The sequence below is a fragment of the Dermacentor albipictus genome, chromosome 4 (assembly GCF_038994185.2).
Source record: "Dermacentor albipictus isolate Rhodes 1998 colony chromosome 4, USDA_Dalb.pri_finalv2, whole genome shotgun sequence".
In the NCBI taxonomy this organism is placed as follows: Eukaryota; Metazoa; Arthropoda; class Arachnida; order Ixodida; family Ixodidae; genus Dermacentor; species Dermacentor albipictus.
The window spans coordinates 128,881,765-128,906,569 of NC_091824.1; the positions used below are offsets into that span (position 1 = coordinate 128,881,765).

Consider the following 24,805-nt stretch of genomic DNA (forward strand, 5'->3'; position numbering starts at 1 on the left):
TTCTGAGTGGCCATTAAACAACGAACCCGTGTCGTCTCTGGGAAAGTAGGATGGTGTTATTCGTGTAAAAAAAGGAAAGCAAATGAAATAAACTAGAACGGATGAGCCCAAAATGTGAGCAATTCAGAAAAGAAAATGGCCGAAAATGTAAGTAAGACATTCACAAAGGGCTTTAAAATACTAGCGAAATGAAAGTTCACCAGGTAATGGCGGAGAATATTTTACCCTCGCTGTAAAGCCCCGCTTATAATTTTGTTCCCAGAATGGCAGCCTCGCACGTCGGTTAACAACTCGGAGATGAAGGTCGTTCGGGGATTTGTGGTTCATTCATGCCGTTTCTGTGTAAGACGTGGCCTTGTGTTTGCTAGGTTCACAAATACGTAGTTTTATCACAATTTTTGTTTCGTCCGAACCAAGACGGCTGCCCTTTCATTACAAGCAAACATGAATTTTTATTTCAGCAACAAAGATGGATAGAAAACAGGACGGCGCTTTCCCAATATTGTGAACACATTATTGTGAACAAGAGCTGTTTATAATAATGATGAATTAAAACTTTACAGGTATAGTTGTGCTGTTATGTAAAGCGTTCAGTTAGTATTCAAGGTTTTTGTATTATTCTTAGTACTTAGTAAATTCCTGTACTTTATGTCACACAGACATTACTCCCACCACATACGTAAAGTGTGTACCACTATTTTGAAGTCTGGAGTGACCATCAAAGTGTTTGGATCATCAAAGCTGTACTCAATTCGGTCACGCTGCCTATTTGCGCCATCACTGTCGAAAAGTACTTTGTTACAAAGTACATTGGTCACCCCGGTGCCGTGAGTGGTAGGGCATAGAAAACCAATCAAATGCGTACTTCGAATCACGTAAAATAATCCAGAAGCTTATGTTGCAAACTCTTCAAAAGCGCCGTGCTACTGTCTAGCCAACAATATATCTCGGAAAACGACGGTTGTTTAACTTTCGCCTACGAATGTCTTGTGAAATATTGGACTTAGCGTTTTACACTTCAAATTTTTTTCTTTCTTGCCTCCGCGACCTAGTGCACTAGTCAGCTTCAGCGCATCAGACCATCCGTGCGTGAAAACGGCTTAATATCCATGTGTACCGGTTGCGGTAGTTGCGGCTCTTGGCCGACGTTGTTTTCGATTACTTTTGGTCGAAGCAAAGACGCCAGTGTTTCTCCCCTCAAAATAAAAGCACTAATATAGCAGAAAGAGAAGCAGGTTTCCGGTAGCTGAGATAATGAAAAAAAAATCAAAGAAGCGTACCACGCTATTTCAGTTCCATCGTATTCGAAATCTGCTGCTGCACCAGTGGTGCCCCTGTGTACCAGTCTCATCGTATTGCCCTCTCACCCTTTGGCGCTTCTGGAAGCGTTTCCTCGGCTAGTCCCTGTCAATTTATCGGATGGGCATCCAATAAATGCGTGGATCTCGACCTGCGCAGAAGGCCCGATTGATTTTTGGCGCGCTGTGCACCTTTTGCGGCCATGCTGAACCGACATTTTCTCCAAACCACGCTTTCCTGTGTGCGCTCGGCACATGCTTTTCTTCCAGCTTTCGAGCTTCGCCGAGATATTGATTTCAGAGGCATGGTTCTTCGCTGCCTATAATAAGCAAGCAGTCATTGAGATCGGAAGTCTAGACCGCTATTACCTGTGATCGTCGTTTGTTAGACAATTTAACGTTGTTTGACGTGCGGTTCTCGTTGCGAAGGTTTCTTATAAATAAATAAATAAATAAATAAATAAATAAATAAATAAATAAATAAATAAATATACGACTGAGCCCATTCTAAGGTATGTGTCGATGATAATACGTTTACCATGGAAGCAATACAGCGAGACAAAGTAATGCATAGCGCGTTACGACGGTGGCAAGAGACGTGCATCGCAGCGGGACTCTTACGTCGGGCTACGCCATCAACATTCGGCGCCATCAGGCGGCACCGCCGCGAAGCCTGCGCGTGGCCACCGATATGTATGGAGTGCCGGTGCATGCGAACGCTGAGGAACGCCTCGTGCGGCAGCCAGGCTTCTCTCTCGCGCTTCGGTTAGGACACACCGTGCCATCTAGCGGTGCTGCCCAGAAGTCCGCACGGGGCTTTCGACAAGGCCGAACACTCAGTGGCGCATGGTCAGCGACCCAATCAGGAGGCCGAAACAGTGTAGGCGGTATCATATCGGTGATATCTGATCGCGTCACAATTATGTCAGGCGTACAGTCAGCTTCAATACCTCCCCTGGCTGTGGATGTCGTAAATATTAAGTCACAAACACAGCTAAAGCGGCGGTCACGCTCCTTTCCTATCACTCTCCGCTCTCCTTTCCCTTGCCGACATTCATCGTTTTCCTGATTTGCACATGACCAGCACTGCATCGAAAATGTGCACGCTTGACACTTTACTACCCTTTAAGCAGATATATTGTATTTTATCTCTCTTAGTCCAGCATCTGACTTGAATTTCCTGGGCTTCTTTCAGTCAGAGAAAAAAATGTGTAGCATCTATTGAGCAACCGAAACTGGATAGGGAATTTTTCAGGATGGTTTACAATTCTCTCATCGACAATATTGCTCTGAATATGATATTTCAGAAGCTCAATATTTATTATTAAGTAATTATGTATTTAGCCAGCCGAAATAAAAATAGTCTAACTTGCACCAAGCGAAGGCAAACAACATTACCTTGGCTCTTTCCAGCTACTTGGTACTCGCATATATTAAAGGTTGACATGCGTTACGTATAGGACATCCTGTATAACGAAGCCTTAATGCGTGTAAACCGTAATACATGATAATATCTTATATTTCTACAACTCAGACACAAGGAGTGGCACTCTCGTTCGATCTGCTTATACTCGAGTTCTCCTTAGGTATAATATCTTATTAAAATTACGATATTATTCACCTCTTCTTTGGACTTTCCGCTGCTGCAGCTTTTGTTTTTCGTGTACCTGTTGTACTTCTAGTTGTTGTTCTTACCTTGCCGGATAGGTCATGCGCAGTATGGCACTTCTACATTTAATACTGCTACTTGTGAGCACTGTAGTGTCGTCTTCGTAGCGCTGTCATCCCTGTTTGCTGATGGCTGCAGCCTTGTATGATTGGCTGGCACCAGACATAGTGCAACCATTGGTTATAATGCAATGTGAGGGGCTAGCGGGGGCAGGTGATGCATGTAACTGCGGAGTGCATGTGCGCTCCAACACCAACAGGCCGACATGCATGTGACGTCATCGTAATTCAGTCGTCATTCCGTCGTCGTCATTTCATCGCCTTCATGCTGCCATTGCGATAATGTTTTTGGTTGTCATGTCATCGGGATCCTTCCGCCGTCATCACACTGTCGCTGTCACTGCGTTGTCATATGCAGTTTTAAATTTATAATACAGGCCTCAGAAAAGTGCGCCATTCGTTCGCCACGCAGGCTGCTACGGCACTAGTCATTCTGAAGTATTCTTTTCTTGCTTTGCACTTACAAAACCTTTTTCGCACTTTTTGCTAAATGTGAACAGAGATAATTGTTTACCTTCCTGTGTTGTTGAATGGCGTAATTGCTACAAGAATAGACTTACCTAAAGGATAAAGTGGAAATCTTGGATATCTTTTTATCCCTCTTAACCTTTTCCCCTGCGCAGGGTAGCCAACCGGAACTACCTCTGGTTAACCTCCCTGCCTTTCTCTGCATTATTTTCTCTCTCTCTTGGAAGTACGTGCTTCCTGATACTCGACGTTACATTAACTTTTGAAGGACGTTTAATAACTACTGCTTGTAAGACCTCTTCTACTTGGACAGCCACTGAAACCTACAGTATTTGCCACAAAAATAATAACAAAGGACTTCTTGTTTGTTAGAGTAGCTTAACGACAATGATTTATAAGAAATGCGAATGGAAAGATCCGCAGCTCATGGAATTACAGAAGGAAGCGCTTCCTTCTATGATTCTCGGAATAAGGGAGATGATGTGAGGTTATTTTCCAAGGCGCGCTTAATCGACAAAGAGAGGAGAGTGCCAATTCATTTATTTATGTCAGGGGGCCACATATATATGCGGTGTGATGAAAACGAAATTGGCAGCGCAGGTTAAGGATTTCGCGGTGAGTGAGCTGTTAACTACAGGCCTAGGTAGGGTTGCGAACTCAAATTTGCATTGACAACCAAATGAATCGCGTTCGATATCTGACTCGGACAAAAGGCTGGCGTGACAAATTAACAAGGTAACTTATTCATATATAAATTCAGCAGTGTTGGTAGTGCAGTTGATTAGGTATCCTCAAAGATAGGCACGGGAGACTAATTAATATATTTATGAAAATACTTGGGAACCAAAATGAGCCGCAACCTTGCTCGTTGTAAGAGCGGAAAGGAAAACACGTATCAAGATAAAGTGGTCATAACACACCTAGCGATAGGGAAGTGCGAAAGGAAAGACACGCGCGGAAGAGCAAGATGGTGAGGGTTGGAACAAAAAAAAAACAAAGAAAAGAAGGTGTCATCTAAGACATTAGCGGAGGCAACGAAAGTAAAGGACTATAGGGTCGAGCCCACCTGCTTCCTCTTGGTACAGGAGCCGGAGATTTTCCTGTCTACTGAATTGACCCATGAGTCTTTCCTTTCTGGGGCCGTCTTCGACGGCACTGAAGAGGTCGCTAAGGGGCGCTGCACGGACACAGGGCAAACGGAGTGTGATGAGGGGAAGCGAGTCTCTGCCGTTCACGCTTCGTTTCATGTCAGGGTCCTCGGGAAAAATGGACAGGCGCAGCCGCTGCACCGGACGCGGTAGGGAGTGCAGGCACAAAACATTTTCTCTTGCGCTTTGCTGGGACTCGCGGTACGTACGCTAAGAAAACGAAAAATGGCTAGTGTAGCCTCCTGTGGTGGTTATTGTGCGCACTTCTGCCTTCTTATGCATTATTTCTTCCATGACTGCAAGAAGGAGAGAAAAGCCGGTATGACCACAAGAAAGCACTCTGAACGAACCTTCCGAAAAAGTAGCGGCATTTCAGAGGACGTGATGACAGGGAACGCAAAAGACGCGTAAACCATCATTTATTTAACGCGTACAGTTCTAATGAAAGCGATTTTGAGCGAAATATGAACAGACGGCAGAACAAATCGTTTAATGAGTTGACGCCATGGTTAGCACGAAAGCTCTGCAATTGTTAGCGGTTTCTCCGAACAGGCTAATAACAATCAGTTTTCTTGTTTGAAATGAAAACTCAGGAATGCGTATAAGGACAAACGGAAATTTACTGAATCGCGGAAACTGATTATTGGCACTCATTAATGTTTGTAATCTCTAAATTGAGCACACGTTCGCGATAACGCAGTGAGTTTGGTGTTGTATTCATTTTAATTTACATGGAATATGGAAACATAGAAAACGAGGTACTACATTGGCGGCTTCATTTCTGAGACCCGCCGTGGTTGCTCAGTGGCTATGGTGTTAGGCTGCTGAGCACGAGGTCGCGGGATCGAATCCCGGCCACGGCGGCCGCATTTCGATGGGGGCGAAATGCGAAAACACCCGTGTACTTAGATTTAGGTGCACGTTAAAGAACCCCAGGTGGTCAAAATTTCCGGAGTCCCCCACTACGGCGTGCCTCATAATCAGAAAGTGGTTTTGGCACGTAAAACCCCATATATTATTATTATTATCATTTCTGAGGAGACAAATATCTTACTTGTGTTGCACTCGCAGGCAGAGTACAAAACAGGGGACAATGTAGATGATTACTTAAACCCATGGTTCAATGGAAACATGGCTCGCAATCTAATTTTCATAATACCGCGGCACTTTACCTCTACGTTTCATAACAGGTGCACTTTAAGAAAGAGAGACTGAGGGAGCTTGCTGCGCACGAAATAACTAAAGACTACCTCAGTGCATTCCTTTTCTTGTCGAAGTGCGAACAGCAAACCAAGGCTTCATCAACGCTCCCGCTTTCCGTGTGAAGATTTCTTTCGCAATACCATAAACACCAGGCTTTCTGTTATGACCGTCTCTTATACGCAGGTATTGCCATTTCCGGCGACGTGAGTCATACACGACATCTGGGGCGCAAACACGTGCTCCGCGGCTATCAGAAATCTTTTGTTCGCTGCGGATATCACGTGTGCTACGCGGAGTCATTGACTAGCCTGAGAAATCCGCTTTCATACTTTCGCAATGGACTAGCGCAATGGACAAAAGGCAATTTTCGAACGACGCTTGGAGGTGAGAAAACGTGAAATTGAGCTCAAATCAGATTCCTTCAAGATGTAAATTTTTTGACGAGCGGTGGAACCTTCGTTCATGTGAGTTGCAAATTCTACATATGTGATGCTCAGCTTTAAAAAGAAAAAAAATAGTTTATCACTCAAAAAAAGGAAAAAAATCTTTTTTGTGCGTTTACGAAATATTGCAAATTGGTTGCGCCCGAAAATGTTAATTAAGAATCCAGAAAAGTAGTCAGAAGCAAGTGCGTGGTCGAATATATCCCGTAACAGAACGTGAGCATGCCACTATCGCTGTGATTGTGGGAGGGCAAAAACTTAGGGGCTCAGCAGTATCAATTTATCGCACATAAATATTATTATTCTGAAGATGTCATCTGATAGTTCTGCTCCGATGATACAAGTTTCGGGAAAAGCGGGTCGCCACACATATATATAGGGTAGCTAGAATGCACTTGTCTTACATAAAACGATAAGTGCACATACGTTTGAACGCCCACTTAAGCCTATTTTAACTTGATTAATTCTAGTATACCGCGCAGTAATGTTACAAAATAAAGAACAGTAGTTCCTATCTCAATTGCATATGGCCACCTACAACAATACTGGGAAATTGGACCACAGTTCTCGTAGAACCAACAACGGTGAAAAACAAAGCGAAAGCATAGAATAAACGAGCAGCGTTGATCCAATGTACAGTTACATGGTGTAAAGAGTATAGGTAAAAATAGGACAAGCTTAAAAGCTAGCGCCTTATTCTTAGCAGAAGCAAATGACCGCTTTCTGCGCCGCTGTTTTCGGGTGGGCAGATTTTATATAATGAGCAAGCCCTTTTATTACTATTTATCACGTCGATTTATTTGCATGGTTGCCAGGATGGTGCAATTTATAGAATCTCCTTTCTTGCTTCATTGTATGTCGTGTCGCTTTCCAAAGCTTTCCGCGACGCCGTTCCCTCCCTCTTACCGCCACTTTCTCATCCAGAAGAAACTGTACAGAGAATAACGCTCCGTTTGTAAAGCAGGCAAGAACGAAAAATAACCGCATCAAAGTTTCATAGGATACGTGGGCGAGTTCTTGGAAGCGTGGTTTACAGGTAACGCGCATCGGGAATATGGAGCTTCTTAAGTAGAAAAATCGTCATCGGTAGAAAAAGTATCATACAGGGCATAGAAAGCCACCAGTGGCATACCAACTATGGTATAAATTGTAAATTGGGAGGCAAACCCGCAAACGAGCTACCTCTCTCTCTCTCTCTCTCTCTCTCTCTCTCTATATATATATATATATATATATATATATATATATATATATATATATATATATATATATATATATATATATATATATATATATCCTTCTCCCCCCCCTCCAAGTGGAACAATATACATATATATACTTCCTCTTGGAGGGGGTGGAAGTGCCCGCCTTGGCCCCCCCGTAGATACGCTTATGAAAGCCATCCTTGACAGGCGAAATTTACACAATTTTGTTGAACGAGCTAGCGTGTATTAGAACGCAGGTTTTGAGCACAAGTTCCTGCGGCGAGCGGCTGAATCGACATAGGCGGTGGCCTAACCTAGGGAACCACCACAATGAAAGATGAAATAGCGAACGCGGAGCACGGCGGGGAATGAAAGAGGCGAGGAAGAAAGTGGAGGAAGAGGGTGTGGCCAAAGGATGAGAAGAAAAGCGTGGCGCGGCGAAGATAGCTATGAGATGACGCTAGGGCGGCGCGCGTCGTCTTGGATGTCTGTCAGCGGCTGATGTGAATCGTGCCCACGCGTCATCCACGCGCCGGCTCTCTCGATCTCCAGATTAGCGAGACAGTCGCGCTTACGCTCCGTTTGCAACGTGCCGCACGATATAGATTATCCGCTCCAACCAATATATCGCGAAATGAAAATACGTATAGAGCGGCGCTCAAGTTTCGCATTAGACTATCGTATTCGCCGGTGAATGTTGTTTAGTCCTTATTTACGTGGATCTGGCATATGTTATAAACGCGAGATCCACAAGAGCATATACGTGCGATGCGAGATGCAAGACCGTGCAAATATATGCAGAAGTAGCGACAAATTTGTGTAGTAAACCTGAGGCTGGCACAGCGCAGTGAGACTTGAAGCGTATATGAGATATTACTCTTTCTTCGACCTATATCAAGCTTTCCTCGTCTTAGTTTTTTCCTCTCTCTCGTCCACCTGTTTGTTCTCATATGAGTGGCTGCAACTATGGCTTAATTACCAACGTAACAAGAGCGAAGGCTATTTTCGTTAGAGGAAGGTTCGAACTATGACGATGGTGGCAAAATCACTTCCACTTGTAGCTTTACTTATATGATCAAATTATATGTCTATTAACGGCAGTTTACTTAACAACATATATATATATATATATATATATATATATATATATATATATATATATATATATATATATATATATATATATATATATATATATATATATATATGCCCGTAAGAGATGATGACCTTTGTGGAAGACTAATTTACTAATCTCACGCTGAGTAACTAGGCCTTCCGAAAAGGTCGTCGTCTTTTTCCTGAATAAGTTACGTCGGGTCATGCGTTCTGAACTTTGAGGAAACCGCCTATATATATATATATGTTCACTAGGTGAACAGAAGAAGTATTTCATGGCAACAGTTTCCACTGGTGGACAACAAACAGCTTTACAACAAACATAAATGCTTCTTGAACGAATCGTACTTCCTTTTCTTCCTTTTTTAAAAAAAACTGATGAAGACTTCGCCACTGGTCGGAACAGTTGAACTTAAATACTTCTTCTCCTTGCGATGTAGCATTGCGCAAGTTCTTTACGTTTGAAAGGTGACTTGAAGAACTTCTCTTTATTTATATACTGTTTTGTTTCTGCCGAGGTGCCTAGATTAGGTGCGCTGTTTCGCTCACTAATATCTAGTACAGCAAACTGCCGTATATTGTTTTCTGGTGGGCAGGGGTCCCTCTTGGAAGGGTTTAGTCGTTCAGTGGAATGACTTAGCGCTGTAGCACAGCAAGGCGAATTCTTTGCATTGAGGATAGGCCAGCACGTGTCCATAGAAGATGGACTGCTGTGGCTGGCTCACCCGTGTCGCAAGTTCCACGCGCTGCGTCCAGCTATACTTGTCAAAGTATTCGGCTCTGATATCAAGCGTGGATGCCATACCGGTGCGGAGACTGCGGAGTGCCATACGTTCCTGACTTGGAAGCGCAGGAAGGAAATCTGCGAATAAATAAAATTAAAGACTGCAAGACTAACCTTCACAGAAAACACTATGACATGAGCTGAGTAGCCATGTTTTCTGCCTTGACTGATACAATGATGACTTTGCCAATTCAGTATTGCCAAAGCTGCTTTCATTGTTTCTGTAGTAAGACTGCTGGTTGGGAAATATATACCATGTATTTCCTTGATAACTGAAGTTAATCATTAGTGTATTTGCAAAATAAAGTTTACCAAGGAACATATATTACAGCTGTTAAGTCACAGGATCCCATATTATTCGAAATGCTAGTTTTTTGCACAGGAATACCCTGGCTATTGCTGAATCTGTTTTATATATATAAAACAGATTGCATCACTAATGTACGCAGCTTTGTTGTAATTCTTATTTATTTTTAAGACAGCCAGCTTCCAGAAACATCTTATTATGCAGTCGCATGAATGTTTTGTTAGGTCTAGCATACAACATTTCTTACAATGAAGTTCTCTTCAGAGCGCCATTTCTCACCGAAAATGGCACACACAGAAACGGAAGCTCACGAATATATAGAAATGTATCAACTCGCGAGCACTCTGCAAAAAAGCTATTCTCCGAATTTTAAAGAAAAAGCCGTATTCAACGCCAACGAGGAAACATAAGACATTGAGGAAGAGACTTCGCTAATTGTTACCGTTAATCAAGTCTTTCCTATCGGAACGCTTCCACTAATTGTCGGCGCATTTCCTGCCGCTAGTAGTCAGTTGCCTCTATCTGCGCCGACACTGTGCTCTCTCTCTCTCTCTCTCTTCATCGCTATACCTCCTTCACCCGTTGCAGGGTAGCAAATCAGACGTGCGGCTGGTTAACCTCCGTGCCTTCCCTCTCATATATTTTTCTCCCTCACTGCAATTTCACTTCAGCCCCAAACTTAATGTTGGTTCTTTTGGTACCGCGATCCCATTGGGCAATAATAACAAAAAATTATAATCTCAAAAGAAGTGGAAGAACGTAGAATATATAATGAGGACGTGTTTTTAGGCGATAAAAGAGTCTTTAATGTCCAGTCCATAAGCTCTTTTGTAGAATGGGTTTCGCACGAGAAAAGAGCAACGTCATTTTAAGGGAATCTTAAGGAAAGTGAAAATTAGAAAGCAATCAAAACAAATCATGAATGCCTTACACCGCTCTTTTAAGCGCGCACCTTTCGAGCACTTCCGTCTTCATTTCCTTTTGTCCCTGCCTGAGGGTCAATTATACTTACGCTGCCCTTTCGCTCTCTTGCTTTTGTCTTTTTTTGTAGATTTGTTTTCTGTCACTCAAAATAATTATCTTCATAAAGAAAAAAAAACGACGCTGGAGCATGTGAACTAGTCAATCGCCTTAGTGGGTGCGAGTCATGACAGAGGCTCATTAACATCATCATCATTATTCATCCCAGTCAATCCTCACTATCTTATTGCTTAATCTTTCAAGCTATTCCTAAACTCAGCAGTTTAATGGGAAGCTACAAAGTAAATCTTGAACGAATCGAATGAACACATTAGACACACGTCTTTTCTGTCTGTGTTCATCGTGAAACGTAACGCAGTGAGCAACTGTCTTTTATTCTAACTTGTATCTTTCAGTGAAAATTCAGAAGTACTACGTTCACCGTTACAGTAAATTTCTTTTTATTTAAAAAGCTCAATTAAAATTATGCGAATGTATCGGCTTTTTGTGCTCTTCTTGTCGCACAGTTTGTGCTTACGTATTCGTACTATGCCCGACGCTGCTCTAAATCTTTGCTATAAGAAACTTGCAAGTTTTATCTTACAGTTCCTCCCACGGCTTTCTTACATTTCATTTATGCAAAAAGCAACACTTATAGTGCACTACTGTAATTCAGCCTATTTAGATCAAGGTGTCATCAGGTATCATCAAGATGTCAAAAATCACCGCCCAAGCACTGTGTGCAGATGGTTAACCAGCGAAGCAGAAACCTGCGGTGCGCTGTTTATCACAAGGTTAATCCTGACGGTTAATTAAACGACGTCTTCGTGGGCCGCCGGATCCTCGGTATGCAGTTGCTGCTTGCGCTAGACTGCACCAGCCTGTTCTGCACCAGCCCTGGCTGCAGCATCAGCACCATGTAGATGAGCTCATTCTCGGTTCTGCTCGCTGCATTGCTGATCGAAAGCTGCCTGCTCCTTGGGAGTTCATATGACGCCTGGCCTACCCATCTCGGCACCGGAGGGAAACTGTTGCGCGCTCGCTAGGCTTCGACAGAGAGCAACGATATCACCACTGGCGCTGCCAATCACGTGCCTCTCTGTGTTTTTATCGCGCATGCGCATGGCGTTGCACCGGAGGATTTTCGGAGTACAGGCGAGAGATGGACGCACGAATCGGCTAACCATATGTATCTTCGCTGTAAAAATCCACCCAAATTTACGGCAACTGTGGTAGAGATAAGAATTTTCGTACGGATATATTAGCAGCACTCGGACAATTTGCGGCAACACATTCCATTCAGTATTTTTGCAGATACGACGACAACGTGGTTGCGGCTAGGGTGGCGTTGAGGGTGTGAAATCCAGCAAGCCCATCGACTACGACGTCAAGTTGTAGTCGATGGGTGCACCTAAGCCAAAAATGGTTTATTGGCTTAGTTACACAGCTCCAGTACAGAAGGCAACTCCATGCAGGAGAATATTAAACATCTCAGTTCACATCAGGACCCTCGGTCCTCACTCTCGAAAAGTCTCTGCTTTTGATGCCGGCGCTTTCCCTAAGCGAGCCGACTAGGGAATCTGAAGACTGTTGAGTAGCAAATCACCATCGCCGACTTCGTTGCGATGTGACGCCTATGCTATCCATAACCCGCAGCAACCTAACCTCCAAGAAACTGGTATGTAATTTGTGGGAAGAAATCATCCGGCGTCACCTAGTTCGTTCGTCCTTGTCCCCCCCCCCCCCCCTTTCTTCGCTCAGTCGGCCAGGTGGAGGGTGCGCTGCGGACCTCTCCTGCAACAGACGGTTTACACACTGACCTAATTCTTTGCTCAGTCTGCCAGGGAAATGGTGGCTGAGGTCTTTTCGTGAAACCCTGCAACAGCTGGTTTACACGTTGTTTTGACGGCTGGATAAGGGCAGAGGGAGGGGTGGTGATTTGACTCGTCTAATGAACTGCACCCGCTCATTCGTTGTCGTGGTTACCTGCCGTTAATCCTTTTCTCCGGTTTCCGGGTAATGGTAGGGTGAGCGTTTTTGGTCGATGTCCACGAGGCACTGACGTCTGGTTAGGAGGTGCGGGGGTTTGACATGTGGCAAACGTTCAATTAACACCCTTGGTGGTGTTGAGACGTAACAAATACTTCCATCGCCAAGAGATCCGACCTGAGGGTGACCAGGTATCAGGTTGCCCGAAGCATCGATGTTTGGTCGCGGCCTCGGGGATCGTTCACGGCAGCCCGCGGGCCCAGCCCTCGCTTCGTTTTGTCCACTTCCGCGGGAATACAGAGGCACACTCACACACTCATTGGCGTGCCCGAGTGACACGTCTACCGGACGCATTAACCCCCGTATCATTTTACAATGTTTTGCCCCTCTCACTCTCTTCCTCTTTTCTAGTCATGGTCAGCTCTCAAGCAGACAGAAATATGTTGCCTAAATTAATAACATCACTAGCGATATATAAAAACACGTTTCTAAAAAAAAAAGAAACTCTGAGCTTGTGGCTCCGGCCCAGCTCATCGGCATTCTTATTCCGGCCGAATGCAACCATCTCATTCGGCTCCCTTTTCTTTCCGACCTTTGATTCACCATGAAAGAGAGCCATGGTCGATCTATACCGAGAATATAGCGCCTTGATTATCGTATCCTAGCCTTTGAATTGCCCTTATTATGCAAAAACACTCTTTCTCTGAGGCGCTAAATGCCTCTTCTCACGGTGTCAGTTTTCGAGTGAGGTACAGCGCAGTATGCGCTTCACCGCTTTCGTTAATTTGGACAAGGACGACACCTTGACCACGGTTGCTGGCGTCGCACCAGAGAATGCGTTCTGTGCAGAAGTCTGGCGAGACAAGTACATGCCGTGAAGACAAAGCTTCCTTCTGAAGCAATCCACATTTTCCGAATAAGCTCCGCTAATTTTCAACTTTCGTGCGACTCACGCACTAACACTGTCTTTCTCTTGTCTGCAAAGCAACCACACTAATGCAAAAAGAAAACCGTGTTGCGCAAGTTACGCGCTTGAAATTTCACGAACATTCGAGCGTAATTCTGATTTCTACAATGCACGCTCTAATCAATTTTCAAATGCTGCAGTCTCATGAATACACGTGCGAGACACCCACCAGCGCTTGGCTTCTTTGTGTCCGAGCATGACACACCTCAAAGGCCCATTAGTAACGTTTTCTAAATCGTGCAGTTAACAGCGCCTCCGCTAAATATAGCATTTTTCTGCCAAAGAAAAAATTCTCGCGACCACTTACGAAAATCAAACTGACACTTCAGCGTGTCACTACAGGTTTCTATCAAATAACCTAGACTTGGCGGTGCAAGTGCATAAAAAGCGAGATGAGTCCTGTCTTCTAAATAAAAAACGACATATTGGTAAACAAAGTTTCCAAACTTTACGCGCTCGAAAACTGTCTCCTTAAACCATACTCGAGGCGTGCGCTGTCTAAAAGCTCCTGTCAAATTTGTCAACCCGGGAATATAGAAGGCTCGTACGTCATTCCCCTCGCTGCAGAGTCCCGATACCTTTCGTGTTGTCCACCTGCCTTTTTGGTATTGCCCTCTGAATCCACTGCTTGGTACGACTACATCGCGTCGCCTGACCGCCATGTTCTCCCCTGCCAGACAGGCTACACCTCGAAAAGAACTAAACGAGGGAGAACGTAAATTCCCCCTTACTTTTGTGCTCCGCCGCGCCAAAAGTCGCTTTCTTTTCAACTTCGTCTGGTGACTCGTACGCACTGTGACTCGAAACTTTGCAAACGACAAACGCGCCTTTCTAGATTTTTCTCCGTGCTTCCCACAGCATTTGGTGGCTTTAGATTTACTCGGTCACGTTGTCTTTTCTGCCGCAAGTAAGAATTTGCGACGCATCTTTCTCTTGGCACTTTTTTTCGTGTTCTGTTCCGAGTGCCTTTCTTTTCTTCCCGTTGTTTGGCTCCTCGGCCTGACCAACTTCCTGAATTTCTGTCAGGGAAATCAGGAAGGTTTCCTCCTCCGGCATAACTATGCCTCCCGAGCAAGCTTTTTCCTCCTTTTTCTTCGCACTTAGTTCTTCATCGCAAGTAGGCACCTGACTCGCTTCCTGAATTTGGGGCGGGAAAGTCGGCAAGATTTCCTCCTCCGGCTGAGTTACGTCTCCCGAGCTCGTTACTTCAACCTCCATCTCTGTACGGTGTTCAGCGTGGCAACACAGCGCCTGATCCTCTTTCTTATTCTCTGCCGATGAAATCGGAAGCATTTCCTCCTCCAGCCTAGCTATGCTTCCCGAGCTAACGGTTTCATCCTCTTTGTACAGTGTTCCGCTTCGTAATACAGCGCTTGATCTTCTTTCCGAATTTCTGTTGAGGAAATCCTTCCGATTTCCTCCTCCGGCTTAACTACGCCTCCCGAGCTAGCGGTTTCAACCTCTTTCCTGCCTTGCACTGTGTTCTGCGTTGTAACACAGCGCCAGGCCTTCTTCTTTAATTTCAGTTGAGGAAATCGATTGCTCCCGACATTCCCCTGTGGGGAGTCTGGATTTAGCAAGCGAACCCGCCTTCACTAAACTGTACTTGCCTGCCTCGTCTGCGCTCAGTCGCACTACGACCTGCGTGACCTCTCCCGGCATCAACTCAAACAACCGCTGCGGCCATGTATCCTGGTGAAATGATCTCTGTTCACAAATTCGTTCAAAATTAATCAGGTTGAGACCGATGTTACCGCTTGTTTTGTATCGCTGAAGCAAACTCGTGATTTTCGCACTTTTTGTTTGTGGTGATGCCCTGCGCCTTAATCTCGCGTTGCCTAGTCTTACTTTATGAGCTTTATTTTATGCTGCCTTTCTTTCTCTCTTCCGCACTTACTTTCCGGTGTTCCTTTTCTTCTCTCTCACGACATATTTTTTCCCAGGCACCTGTGAGCTCGTCCTCATCAAACCCTAATTCGTCAATCGCAGTATGGACCACTGGTTTCCTCAACCTATAGTTAATATCCATACCGAGCTCTGCAGCCATGAACACCAGCTCTTTTTTCTTGAACACTGTAATATTCATGCTTTTATAGAGGTGCCTACAACTTCCCCTGTATTCACCGCACACCCAGTGGCGATCAACTACAGTTAACTGCCCGATATAACCCTGTCCTTATCATCCGGCAAAACGTAGTCGCTCAAGCAGTCACCCATCCTTGAGCTTGCAAAGGTCGTTTCTCCCGCGGTCACGTTCCCAGGTCCGCCGATCCCAGATGGCGGAACTGCCCTTCTGCTGCTTTTCCTTGCAGTTTCCTTGAGTCGCCCAAGACTCCACGACGTTACTGTGACGGTTGTGTCTCCCTGAGCCACGAAGAGGAAGCCTGCTGATCCAAGATCCGAAGAAGTCGCTCTTCCGTCGTAATTTCACTTGATTTTCGAAGTTCGTGTCTCCCGGAGCCACATACACATGTCCGCCCATCCCACATCGTGAGAACTGCCTTCTTGATCTTACCGCTGCCAACCAGTTGTTGCAGCTAGGATGGCCTTCAAGCACGGAATCACCAAGCGCTCCGACTACGATGACAAGTTGCAGAAAATTGATGGTCATGGTTACCCCATTACTAGGTTGCAGAAAATAAAGGATAAAGGGTTTATTGGCTTAGTTGCATGGCTCCAATACAGAAGCCCACTCCATGCAGGACCAAGTTAAACGTCTCAGTTTACATTAGGACCATTTGTCCTCACTCTCGAAAAGTCTCTGCTTTTAATCGTGTTGTCTTTCCTTAATGAGTCGACTATGGAATCTGAAGACTGTCCAGCAGCAAATCCCCATGGTCGACTCCATTGTGATACCACGCCCATTGTATCCATAACCCGCAGTAACTTCGCCTCGAAGAAACCGGTTTGAAATTTGAGAAAGATAGAAATCCGCCCGCGACACGTAGTTCCTTCGTCGCTGCCCACCCCCTTCGCTCAGTCTGCAAGGTGAAGGACGGGCTGAGGCCTTTCGTTTAATCCTGCAACACCTGGTTTACACACTGTCTTTCTTTGCTCACTCTGCCAGAGAAAGGGTGGCTGAGGTTTTTTCGCAGAACGCCGCAACAGCCGGTTTACACGCTCTCTTGACGGCTGGATAAGTGCCGAGGTGGTGATTTGACTCATCTAATTAAGTGCGCCTATCTATTCGCTGTCGTGTTTCCCTCCCGTTCATCCTTTATCCAGTTTCCAGGTGATGGTGGGGTCAGCGTTTTTAGTCGTTATCCACGCGGGGCTGACGTCTGATTAGGACATGCGGTGGTTTGACACGTGGGAAACGTTCAATTACCACCCTCGCTGGTGTCGAGACGCAACAACACTAATTTTCGCGAATATTGTTGCGCATTGGGATTCGATGTGATCTGTATTCCACCTTGCCTGATGTGCCTATAAAGGTACTTTTTGCCTCCAGACTCCTGAAAATATGCACAATGTAACGCAGCAAGTTCGCACTGATTGTGCTATTTCCATCTCGCGATGGAGTCCGCCGCGAGCTTGAAGGATATAACTTAAAATGCAAATGGTCTAATAAATAAATAAATAAATTTCAGTTCTGCGGTTTTTTGTCACAGAACCACACCAGCACAGTGCAATGCGGAACTATAAATTGATGTTGACCACGTGAATTTTCTTCCGTGCACCTAAAACTAAGTAAGAGTGCTTTCTTGCATTTGGCCACCCATGATAATGCGTCCGCTGTTGCGTACAATCGAACCCGCCACCTCGTGCTTAGCAGCGCAGTGCCATAGCCGCTGAGACACCACGTGGTTTGCAAATGCTATATGAGGAGTTTGCGTCTTTGTGTGATTTTTCCTCTAGTATTGCAGATCGTCTTTATCGACTTTATATGTACAGATTTCTAGCTCTCAATGAGGCGTAAATCAATTGTTTCAGTGAACTCAGTAAAACACTCAAATGAGTTTGACGAATAATGGGCAAAAGTTGTTAATGAAAATTGCAGTGGTGGTGACCATCGCACATGGTGGTGACCAGGCACTGCATTCGACCTCAATTTCATCACGTCCTCCATGTAGCACGTAGAAGAGTGGATCGTTATGGCAGAACCTTAAGCTCATGACGTTGATAACCTATCCACTTTTGTTGATCCACTTAGCCACCTATTCATTTCGGCGAGTTCATCGTGGCCACCGGTATAACTTATCCTTTGTAGGGAAGTATAACATTTAGGAAAGCGCACCTACAGCTACTACAAATTGCTTCCAAAATTAAAAAAAAATCATACATAACATTGGATCTTTCACCAAAACATCGCGTGACTGCCTACAGTGGGAAAAATAATATTTTGAAAACAGTCCTGCATATCGAAGTATCATCCTTTGAATCTACGTGGTACCGGCGGAGTACTTCGACCCTTCTGCAGTCCCTGGCGATATCGATCCGTCTTGGCGAACGGACAGAACACCTTTTGTTCCATCAGGAGAACTAGAGCAAGTACATCTTGGTCACTGCTACTGTGTGGACCAGATGAGGAGCTTCTTGAGTTTTTTGTTGACCGCTTTCATCGGCGGTCCATCACAGTTAGCTTTGTTTCCCCAGCGGCGGTAAGAACATTGTTCGATGTCTGGGCAGTGGCCACTATTATTACGGCTCCCACTACGCCGAGCCGCTCGTCTTTCATGCGACGCTAAGGCCTTTCCGGCCTAAAGATTCTCGTGGGCACCTCTCGTGATATTTTTTTCTTTTTCTGCACGTCTAAGACAGCGTGCACACTTCCGTTCAGTGCCTGATATGATGCATTGTAAGTAGGTCCCATGTAAAAGATACGTGAACACACTGAACTGGAAACGCATGGAGCTCGGTGAAGAATGACTGCATTCAAAGGCTGGCATGACGTGGCAACGGAAGAGTAATTAATGAACAACATTTATCTTGCTGTCGCGCCGCTTTTCTTGTGTCTTCAGAAATGGGAGCATGCTTCCCAGACCGCGTCATTAGGACGAAAGCTGAGCAGACGGAACAAACAATCACTCTGGTTGTTCTGTAGAACTAAAGGCTGATGGCGATGTCAGAAATAACTCGCTCCCTGTCGTGTTCCCATCTACTGAATGTGTTATGCTCATGGCTACGGTTTAAATCAGGAATGACCAAGGAAGACCACATGCTGCTTAATATTTGTGGATGAATACAGTTGTTATATTCTCTACAAAAACGAATATTGTTTAACAATAAAGTGGCCACTGGAACAAACATTCTGAAGACTAATTCCTCCACCTTGTCGACATTGTTAAAAACCAGCAATTGCGCATGTGCTATGTTATTGATTCGGTAAGTAGAGTTTATGTGTACATCGCTTTCTTTTTGCCTATCGTCGATTGACATTTGAAAATACCGAACATAGCATTCACCCATTAGCCGACGTTCAAACCATGGAGAAATCTGCTTGCTCAATAAGCCATGCAAGGAGCCGTGGAGCATCCATGCTTATCTCAAGGACGACAATGACAGAGAATAAAAAAAGGGAATTTAAATAATTATTTCCAAACGAGACATATTTATGCTAGCAGCTCAACAACAAGCGTGTACCAGATATACTTCCGATAACCTGGTTGTATTCAGCGTACGTACATGGTTCTTGCCAAAGAAATTTCTCTACAGCCGTCTTTGTCATTCCAGAATGGGGCCGAATACATACGTTTAAGCTGTCTCACACGACATTATCAACGGCAGCAGAGCTTTTTGCAATATTGTCTTTGTTACGAAACATAAGGTCCGGGCAAAAAGGGAGGCAATGGGTCATTATTTGTGACTCGCAGGCAGCTTTCTCGTCACTTTATAGTTACATCAGCAATTCGAGAAGCATGGCTTTAGTTTACTAGACTCTAAAGAAACTCACGGAAGCAAGTGAAGACATTCGGCAACAATGTTCCAATGGATACCTGGTCACTGCAATATCCCTGGAAATGTTGCGGCGGTCGAGGCAGGGATGCCTCGTCCACTGCAGCTCTGAACAACCGGCTCTGGACAACTGCATGTCAATAACGTTATATGTAGAATTCCTTTAACACAAGGCGCATCTCGACATATACGAAGACAGATCTCAGCCCCTGGTTGCAGACGGACGTCGTTCGATAACGATTCGAAGTCTTCTGATTTACTCTACATTGACCTTCGACTTCAATATAAAATATCCAGTCACACTGGATGCAAGCCGAGCCTCAAAACATTGATTCACTGTCTGCGGCTTGGTACCACGTGTACAAAACACTTTCTGCATAAAATTCCAAGAGCCGATGGTCTGCAATGCAGCATTGTCTGCTCTATACAATGACAGTGACACGGCACACTGAGACAAAGATTAGCAAGTGATTTATTGGCATTCAATCAGAGGTCCTGCAGCCTCAGGCATATCTTAGGCCCATGGCCAATATATTCGTTGCAAAGACGAGCGTTATTGGTGCTTGAACGATTATTACTGTATGCAAGCGATATTCTCGGAAACTATTCAGTAGAGTATTCATCTGTGATAAGGTCACTCTGTGTGTTTCATTTGGCCGTACTTTGGTACATTCAATGCCTAGATTCATGTACCTTCATTTGTACCTATTCAATTTTTCATTAGCACTGATTTTAGCATTGTTGTGTGATGGGACTTTGTGTAAGCTTTAGAGTGCCTATGTGACTGGAAATTGCGTGTTGCGTTGTTTTTGAGTTTACTTTCCATTTTAGTGCGGTGTAGTGTTCTTATGTCACTAGACTTCGGGTTGCTGTGTTTGTGCTTTGACTTTGAGTTATGGTGATTTCAGGTGTTTTCTTTTTCATGTCAGTGAACATTATTATTTGCCCATCTCTACATGAAAAGGGGTAGCCGGCGCCAATTAAAGGCGACCACATGTCCTATGCAGACTATACTAAAAGAAAATAAATGGGAAGGCAGGAAGGTTAACCAGCATGCACGTCCAGCTTGCTACACTGCATTGGGGGCAAGTTAACAGCCCTATTTCTGAACTAAGAATTTAACTAAACGTGAAGTACTAATGAGGATCTTACTAATGAAGTACTGCCTTCTTGCATAATTTCAGAACACTAAGAGCTCACCCAAAGAGTCGCTGCACGTAATGATTTTCAAATAGAAATCAAGAATGTAGAGAACGTAAACAGACAGTATGTGAACCCACTGTGCCCTTTTTAAGCATCGATCGCAACTCTTTAAGTACATGCTTCCTTGATAATTTTCTGTTCCAAGGATCTCGCGTGTGTTTAAAAATTTCCGGAAATGTGTTCAGGTGTTTAGCATTTTAAATATCACGTATACAACATTGTTGAGTAAATACAATACCATTTTTTGGCCGATGATAAGCAGCCGACGACAGGTAGGCAGGCAGTGAACTTTATTCATGTCTTGAGGAACGACTCCAGAGCCCCCTTACGAGGAAGGAACAGCCGCGGGCCCAGGCCGTGTCTGACCAACGCGCCGTGGGCCCTCTGGACGGCCCGTAGCTGAGCGGCAAGGTGTGAGCTCTTGAGCGCCTTCTCCCGATCTTCTTCCGCGGTGAGGTGATCGTGGTTTCGTAACGAAGGACAGCGCCAGAGCACGTCTTCTAAAGTGCAAAAGGGATCTCCGCAATCCGTACAATCGGGCTCGAATGAGTCCGCGTGCTTGCTGACCCAGGCTAGGCTGGGATAGGACCCGGTCTGCAGCATGCGAAGGGTGGAAGACCGAGACCTGGAGAGCTTGGTGTGGGGCGGGGGATTGACGGTCCTGCCGAGCTGATAACGATTTGCAATCTCGTTGAACGTGTGGATCGACTCCTCGTGGAGCTCGGCGTCCGAACCTGCGAGCGGCGTTTCCCCGGTGCGGTGGGCGAGTTCGCGCGCCGAAGAAATGACAAATATTTGCGTAGCAAATCATGCGGGTGTTATGAGGCAGCAGTGGGCAGCACAATCTGAAGCTGTACGAAACGTCAAGCAGGCCTTGCAGAACTTTTACTACTGCAGCAAATGAAAAGGCTTTATCCCAATATCAAAGAAGAGTAAGGCTCGTATTCACAAAAAAGCCGTAACATAATAATTATTCGCGAAAAAAAAATTCAACAACCCTTGATCCTGGCAGTAATATTAGTGAACCCGACCCACCAACGCCAAAGAATACCTACGAAAAAAAAGTTTTGTGACAGCGGCCCAAGTTAGTATGAAGAGACGTGTGTTGGACGACGCCATGCTAAACGCAGCGGAAAGATGCCGAGCGACAAGACAATATGCTGATTACCGTGAATTCCAGAAGTCATTCAGCTGCGATAGTCTCTGAAATACTGCCAATACAGATTTCGTAAATGTATCAATGTATGATTGCTGCGCAGCACACGGGGCTGCTTGTTCTAAGAGAAGCTTATGTATACGCGGTCATGACCGAATTTATTATGCGCGTTATGTGAAATTTGACAGAAACCAATGGCTGGCAAGATTCTGCTACTTAATGCATGCTATTCACTTAAATGGCTTCTTATGTCAGGAATGTGCTACACTTCGGAATTCGACTAGTGCACCTATAGAATAATACCTTCTCTTCTCATCGTCTATGTAGGCTTGCTTAATACAGTGTGATGAGAATGGTCACAGATCGACAAAGCTGTTCTTTTTGATGGACTCTGCTTCCTTTTATTCGTCGCTGTGGGACAAAATTTTTCTGAAAAGCATTGTTTTATGCAGTATAACCAGCTGTGTGTAAGGCATTGATGGAAGTTTGGGAAATGTCGTTTGAGTTAACGTTTTCTTACGTTATACTGCGCCGCTCAATAAAGCAAGAACAATCAATAATTTCTATCTGTCTTTTCTATTGCGTGCAAAACGTGTGCTCATTAAAACTGGTGTGTCGAACAAGCGAAAAAAAAAAACCATCCTCGAACAAGTCGTATAAAATGACATATATCCTCAACATTAAAAGTGCACAACAAAATATCTAGTCGATATTTATGTAAGCTGTAAAGCATAAAAATGTCTTTAAGAATATTCCTTTAGAAACGCAGTGATATTTTAATTCAGCTGAACTCGGCCTTAGGAGTACCTATAACTTCAAAAAATAGGGGAAGACAATTCTTGTAATCTTAGATAATTCATTGTTCAACTTGCCTGCCAGCAAACATTAATGAAGTTCCTACAGTTCTTTTCGCGGTCTATAATGTACGCATGCAGAATAATAAAGCAGTGAATGCTTCAGTTTAGTTTTTATGAGTGGAAAAATGCGCTGCTCTTAAAGGGGAGTGCAGAAAGCAAATTGATGCTGCATCTGGAAGAAAGAAATGAATGAAAGCAAAATACTGCCAGGAGAGAACGTATAAATCCTGAATTGCTTTCATTTATCTGCGCAAATACGGAACCTTTCCGTAGCAAACTTGCCTGCTTGTGTAGGCGTGCGCGTCGAGCCTAAAATCGAAGGCAATTACCATAATCTCTAACGACTGCTTTCCGGTGGAAACATGTTGCGCTTTTCTTTTTATTTTGTGATATTTATTTTTTATTCTTGGTTTTTTTCGCACTTACACTTCATTTCGCACAAGGTCTATCACAATATTCATGCTTTTATCTTTATCGGCAGCTCACATAGAAAAATAGGGGGGTATACGATTATACTCACTTCGTATCTAGCATTTCATTTTTCTGCTATATTGAAGAGCTGATCAACGTTTTCTATGGGCCTTTTAGAAAAAAAAGAAAAGAAGAGAGCAAACTTCAGCAATCCAATTGAGCCCTGAGTGCTGCGTCAGCAACATTCTCTTTCAGCTAAGACCTTCGTAATCTTTTTGCTTGCCTAATGTTTTCTGAAGTAATTGCTTTCGCCCACTACAGGGGGATGGAGAAGAGACCAGCGGTTATAGGGTTTTGGTTGGATGGGGAGGAGGAAAGGGTGTTGATTGCTGCGAATTAAAAATGTACTACTTTGTTGTAAGAATACACGATAAATAGAGTCAAAAATAAAATATTCTAAGTAACATAAATATTTACCACATATTCCGTGAGAATATTGAAATAAAACGCTGTACAGATAGAGAGAGAGAAAGCAAGGACAGGAAAGGCAAGGAGATCAACCAGAAGAGCACCCTGTTTGCTACCCTACACTGGGGGAAGGGGAAAGGGAATATAAGGAGGAAAAAATGGAGAGAGTAAGCACTGAGTGCGTGTGTGGAGGAACACTATACACAGGGACACTATAAATGGTCTTCTAAGCAGGTGCTCTTCAAGTGTTGCACTAGTGCGCGAATCGCTTTTCGTGCCAGTGACGGGTGTGATCACGGTCCGAGTATCTTTGACTCGGTGAACGGTCTTGATTCCCGTCGGTGTAAGGTTGCCCGCAGAGGGAGGCGTTGTACATCGTAGCGAGGGCAGGTACACAATAGGTGCTCGATTGTTTCCTCGCACCCGCAGGAGCTGCACATCGGGCTCTCGGCCATTCCCAAACGATAGGAGTATGCGTTTTGGGAAAGCCACTCCCAGTCACAAGCGGCACAGCAAGGTTTTTTCGCCGCGGGAACGGCTAGATGGCAGTTGTAGCCGTAGCGTGGGGTCCGGTTTATGTAATCGGTAAATGGAGGCACTTGAAAACCAAAGATCTTGTGACCTTTTCCGCGCAAGTAGGTGAAGCTCCCTGGCAGCGTCCGACCTCACCAAAGGTATTGGACGCGTCTGGGTACCTTCGTGGGCAGACCGGGCAACCTTGTCAGCTAGGTTATTGCCGACGATGCCACAGTGAGCAGGAATCCGTAGAAATGTAATGTTGTGCCTTCTTTTCAGAGTATGGTGATGCACTTCCCGGATGTCAGATATCATCTGCTCGTAAGTTCTGCGATGTAATGCAGACTCGATGCTGTGAAGAGCTGCCTTAGAATCACAAAATACGACACATTTCTCTGTTGGCTCTTTGGTGACGTACGCCATAGTGGAACGGAGAGCTGCAAGTTATGCCGACGTAGGTGTGGTCATGTGTGACAATTTGAATCTAACCGTAACCTGCTTATCTGGAACGATGAATGCAGCTGTTCAGCTGGTAGGTGAGGGGGAACCATTGGTATATATAACCATTATATGTATGTGGTAATGATACGTCTGCTGCAGTAATAGGAGCGTAAGTTGCTTCAGAGCTGGCGATGGATGATCGGACTTTTTTGTAATTCCAGGAACAGCAAAATTCACTTGAG

The 24,805-nt window shown here is 44.6% G+C and overlaps 1 long non-coding RNA gene across 1 annotated transcript in view; it reads left to right on the forward strand.

Moving 5' to 3' along the window:
* Nucleotides 1–24,805, forward strand: part of LOC135899516 (uncharacterized) — a 214,288-nt gene that overhangs the window by 71,167 nt on the left and 118,316 nt on the right. The gene's annotated exons all lie outside the window — the stretch shown is intronic.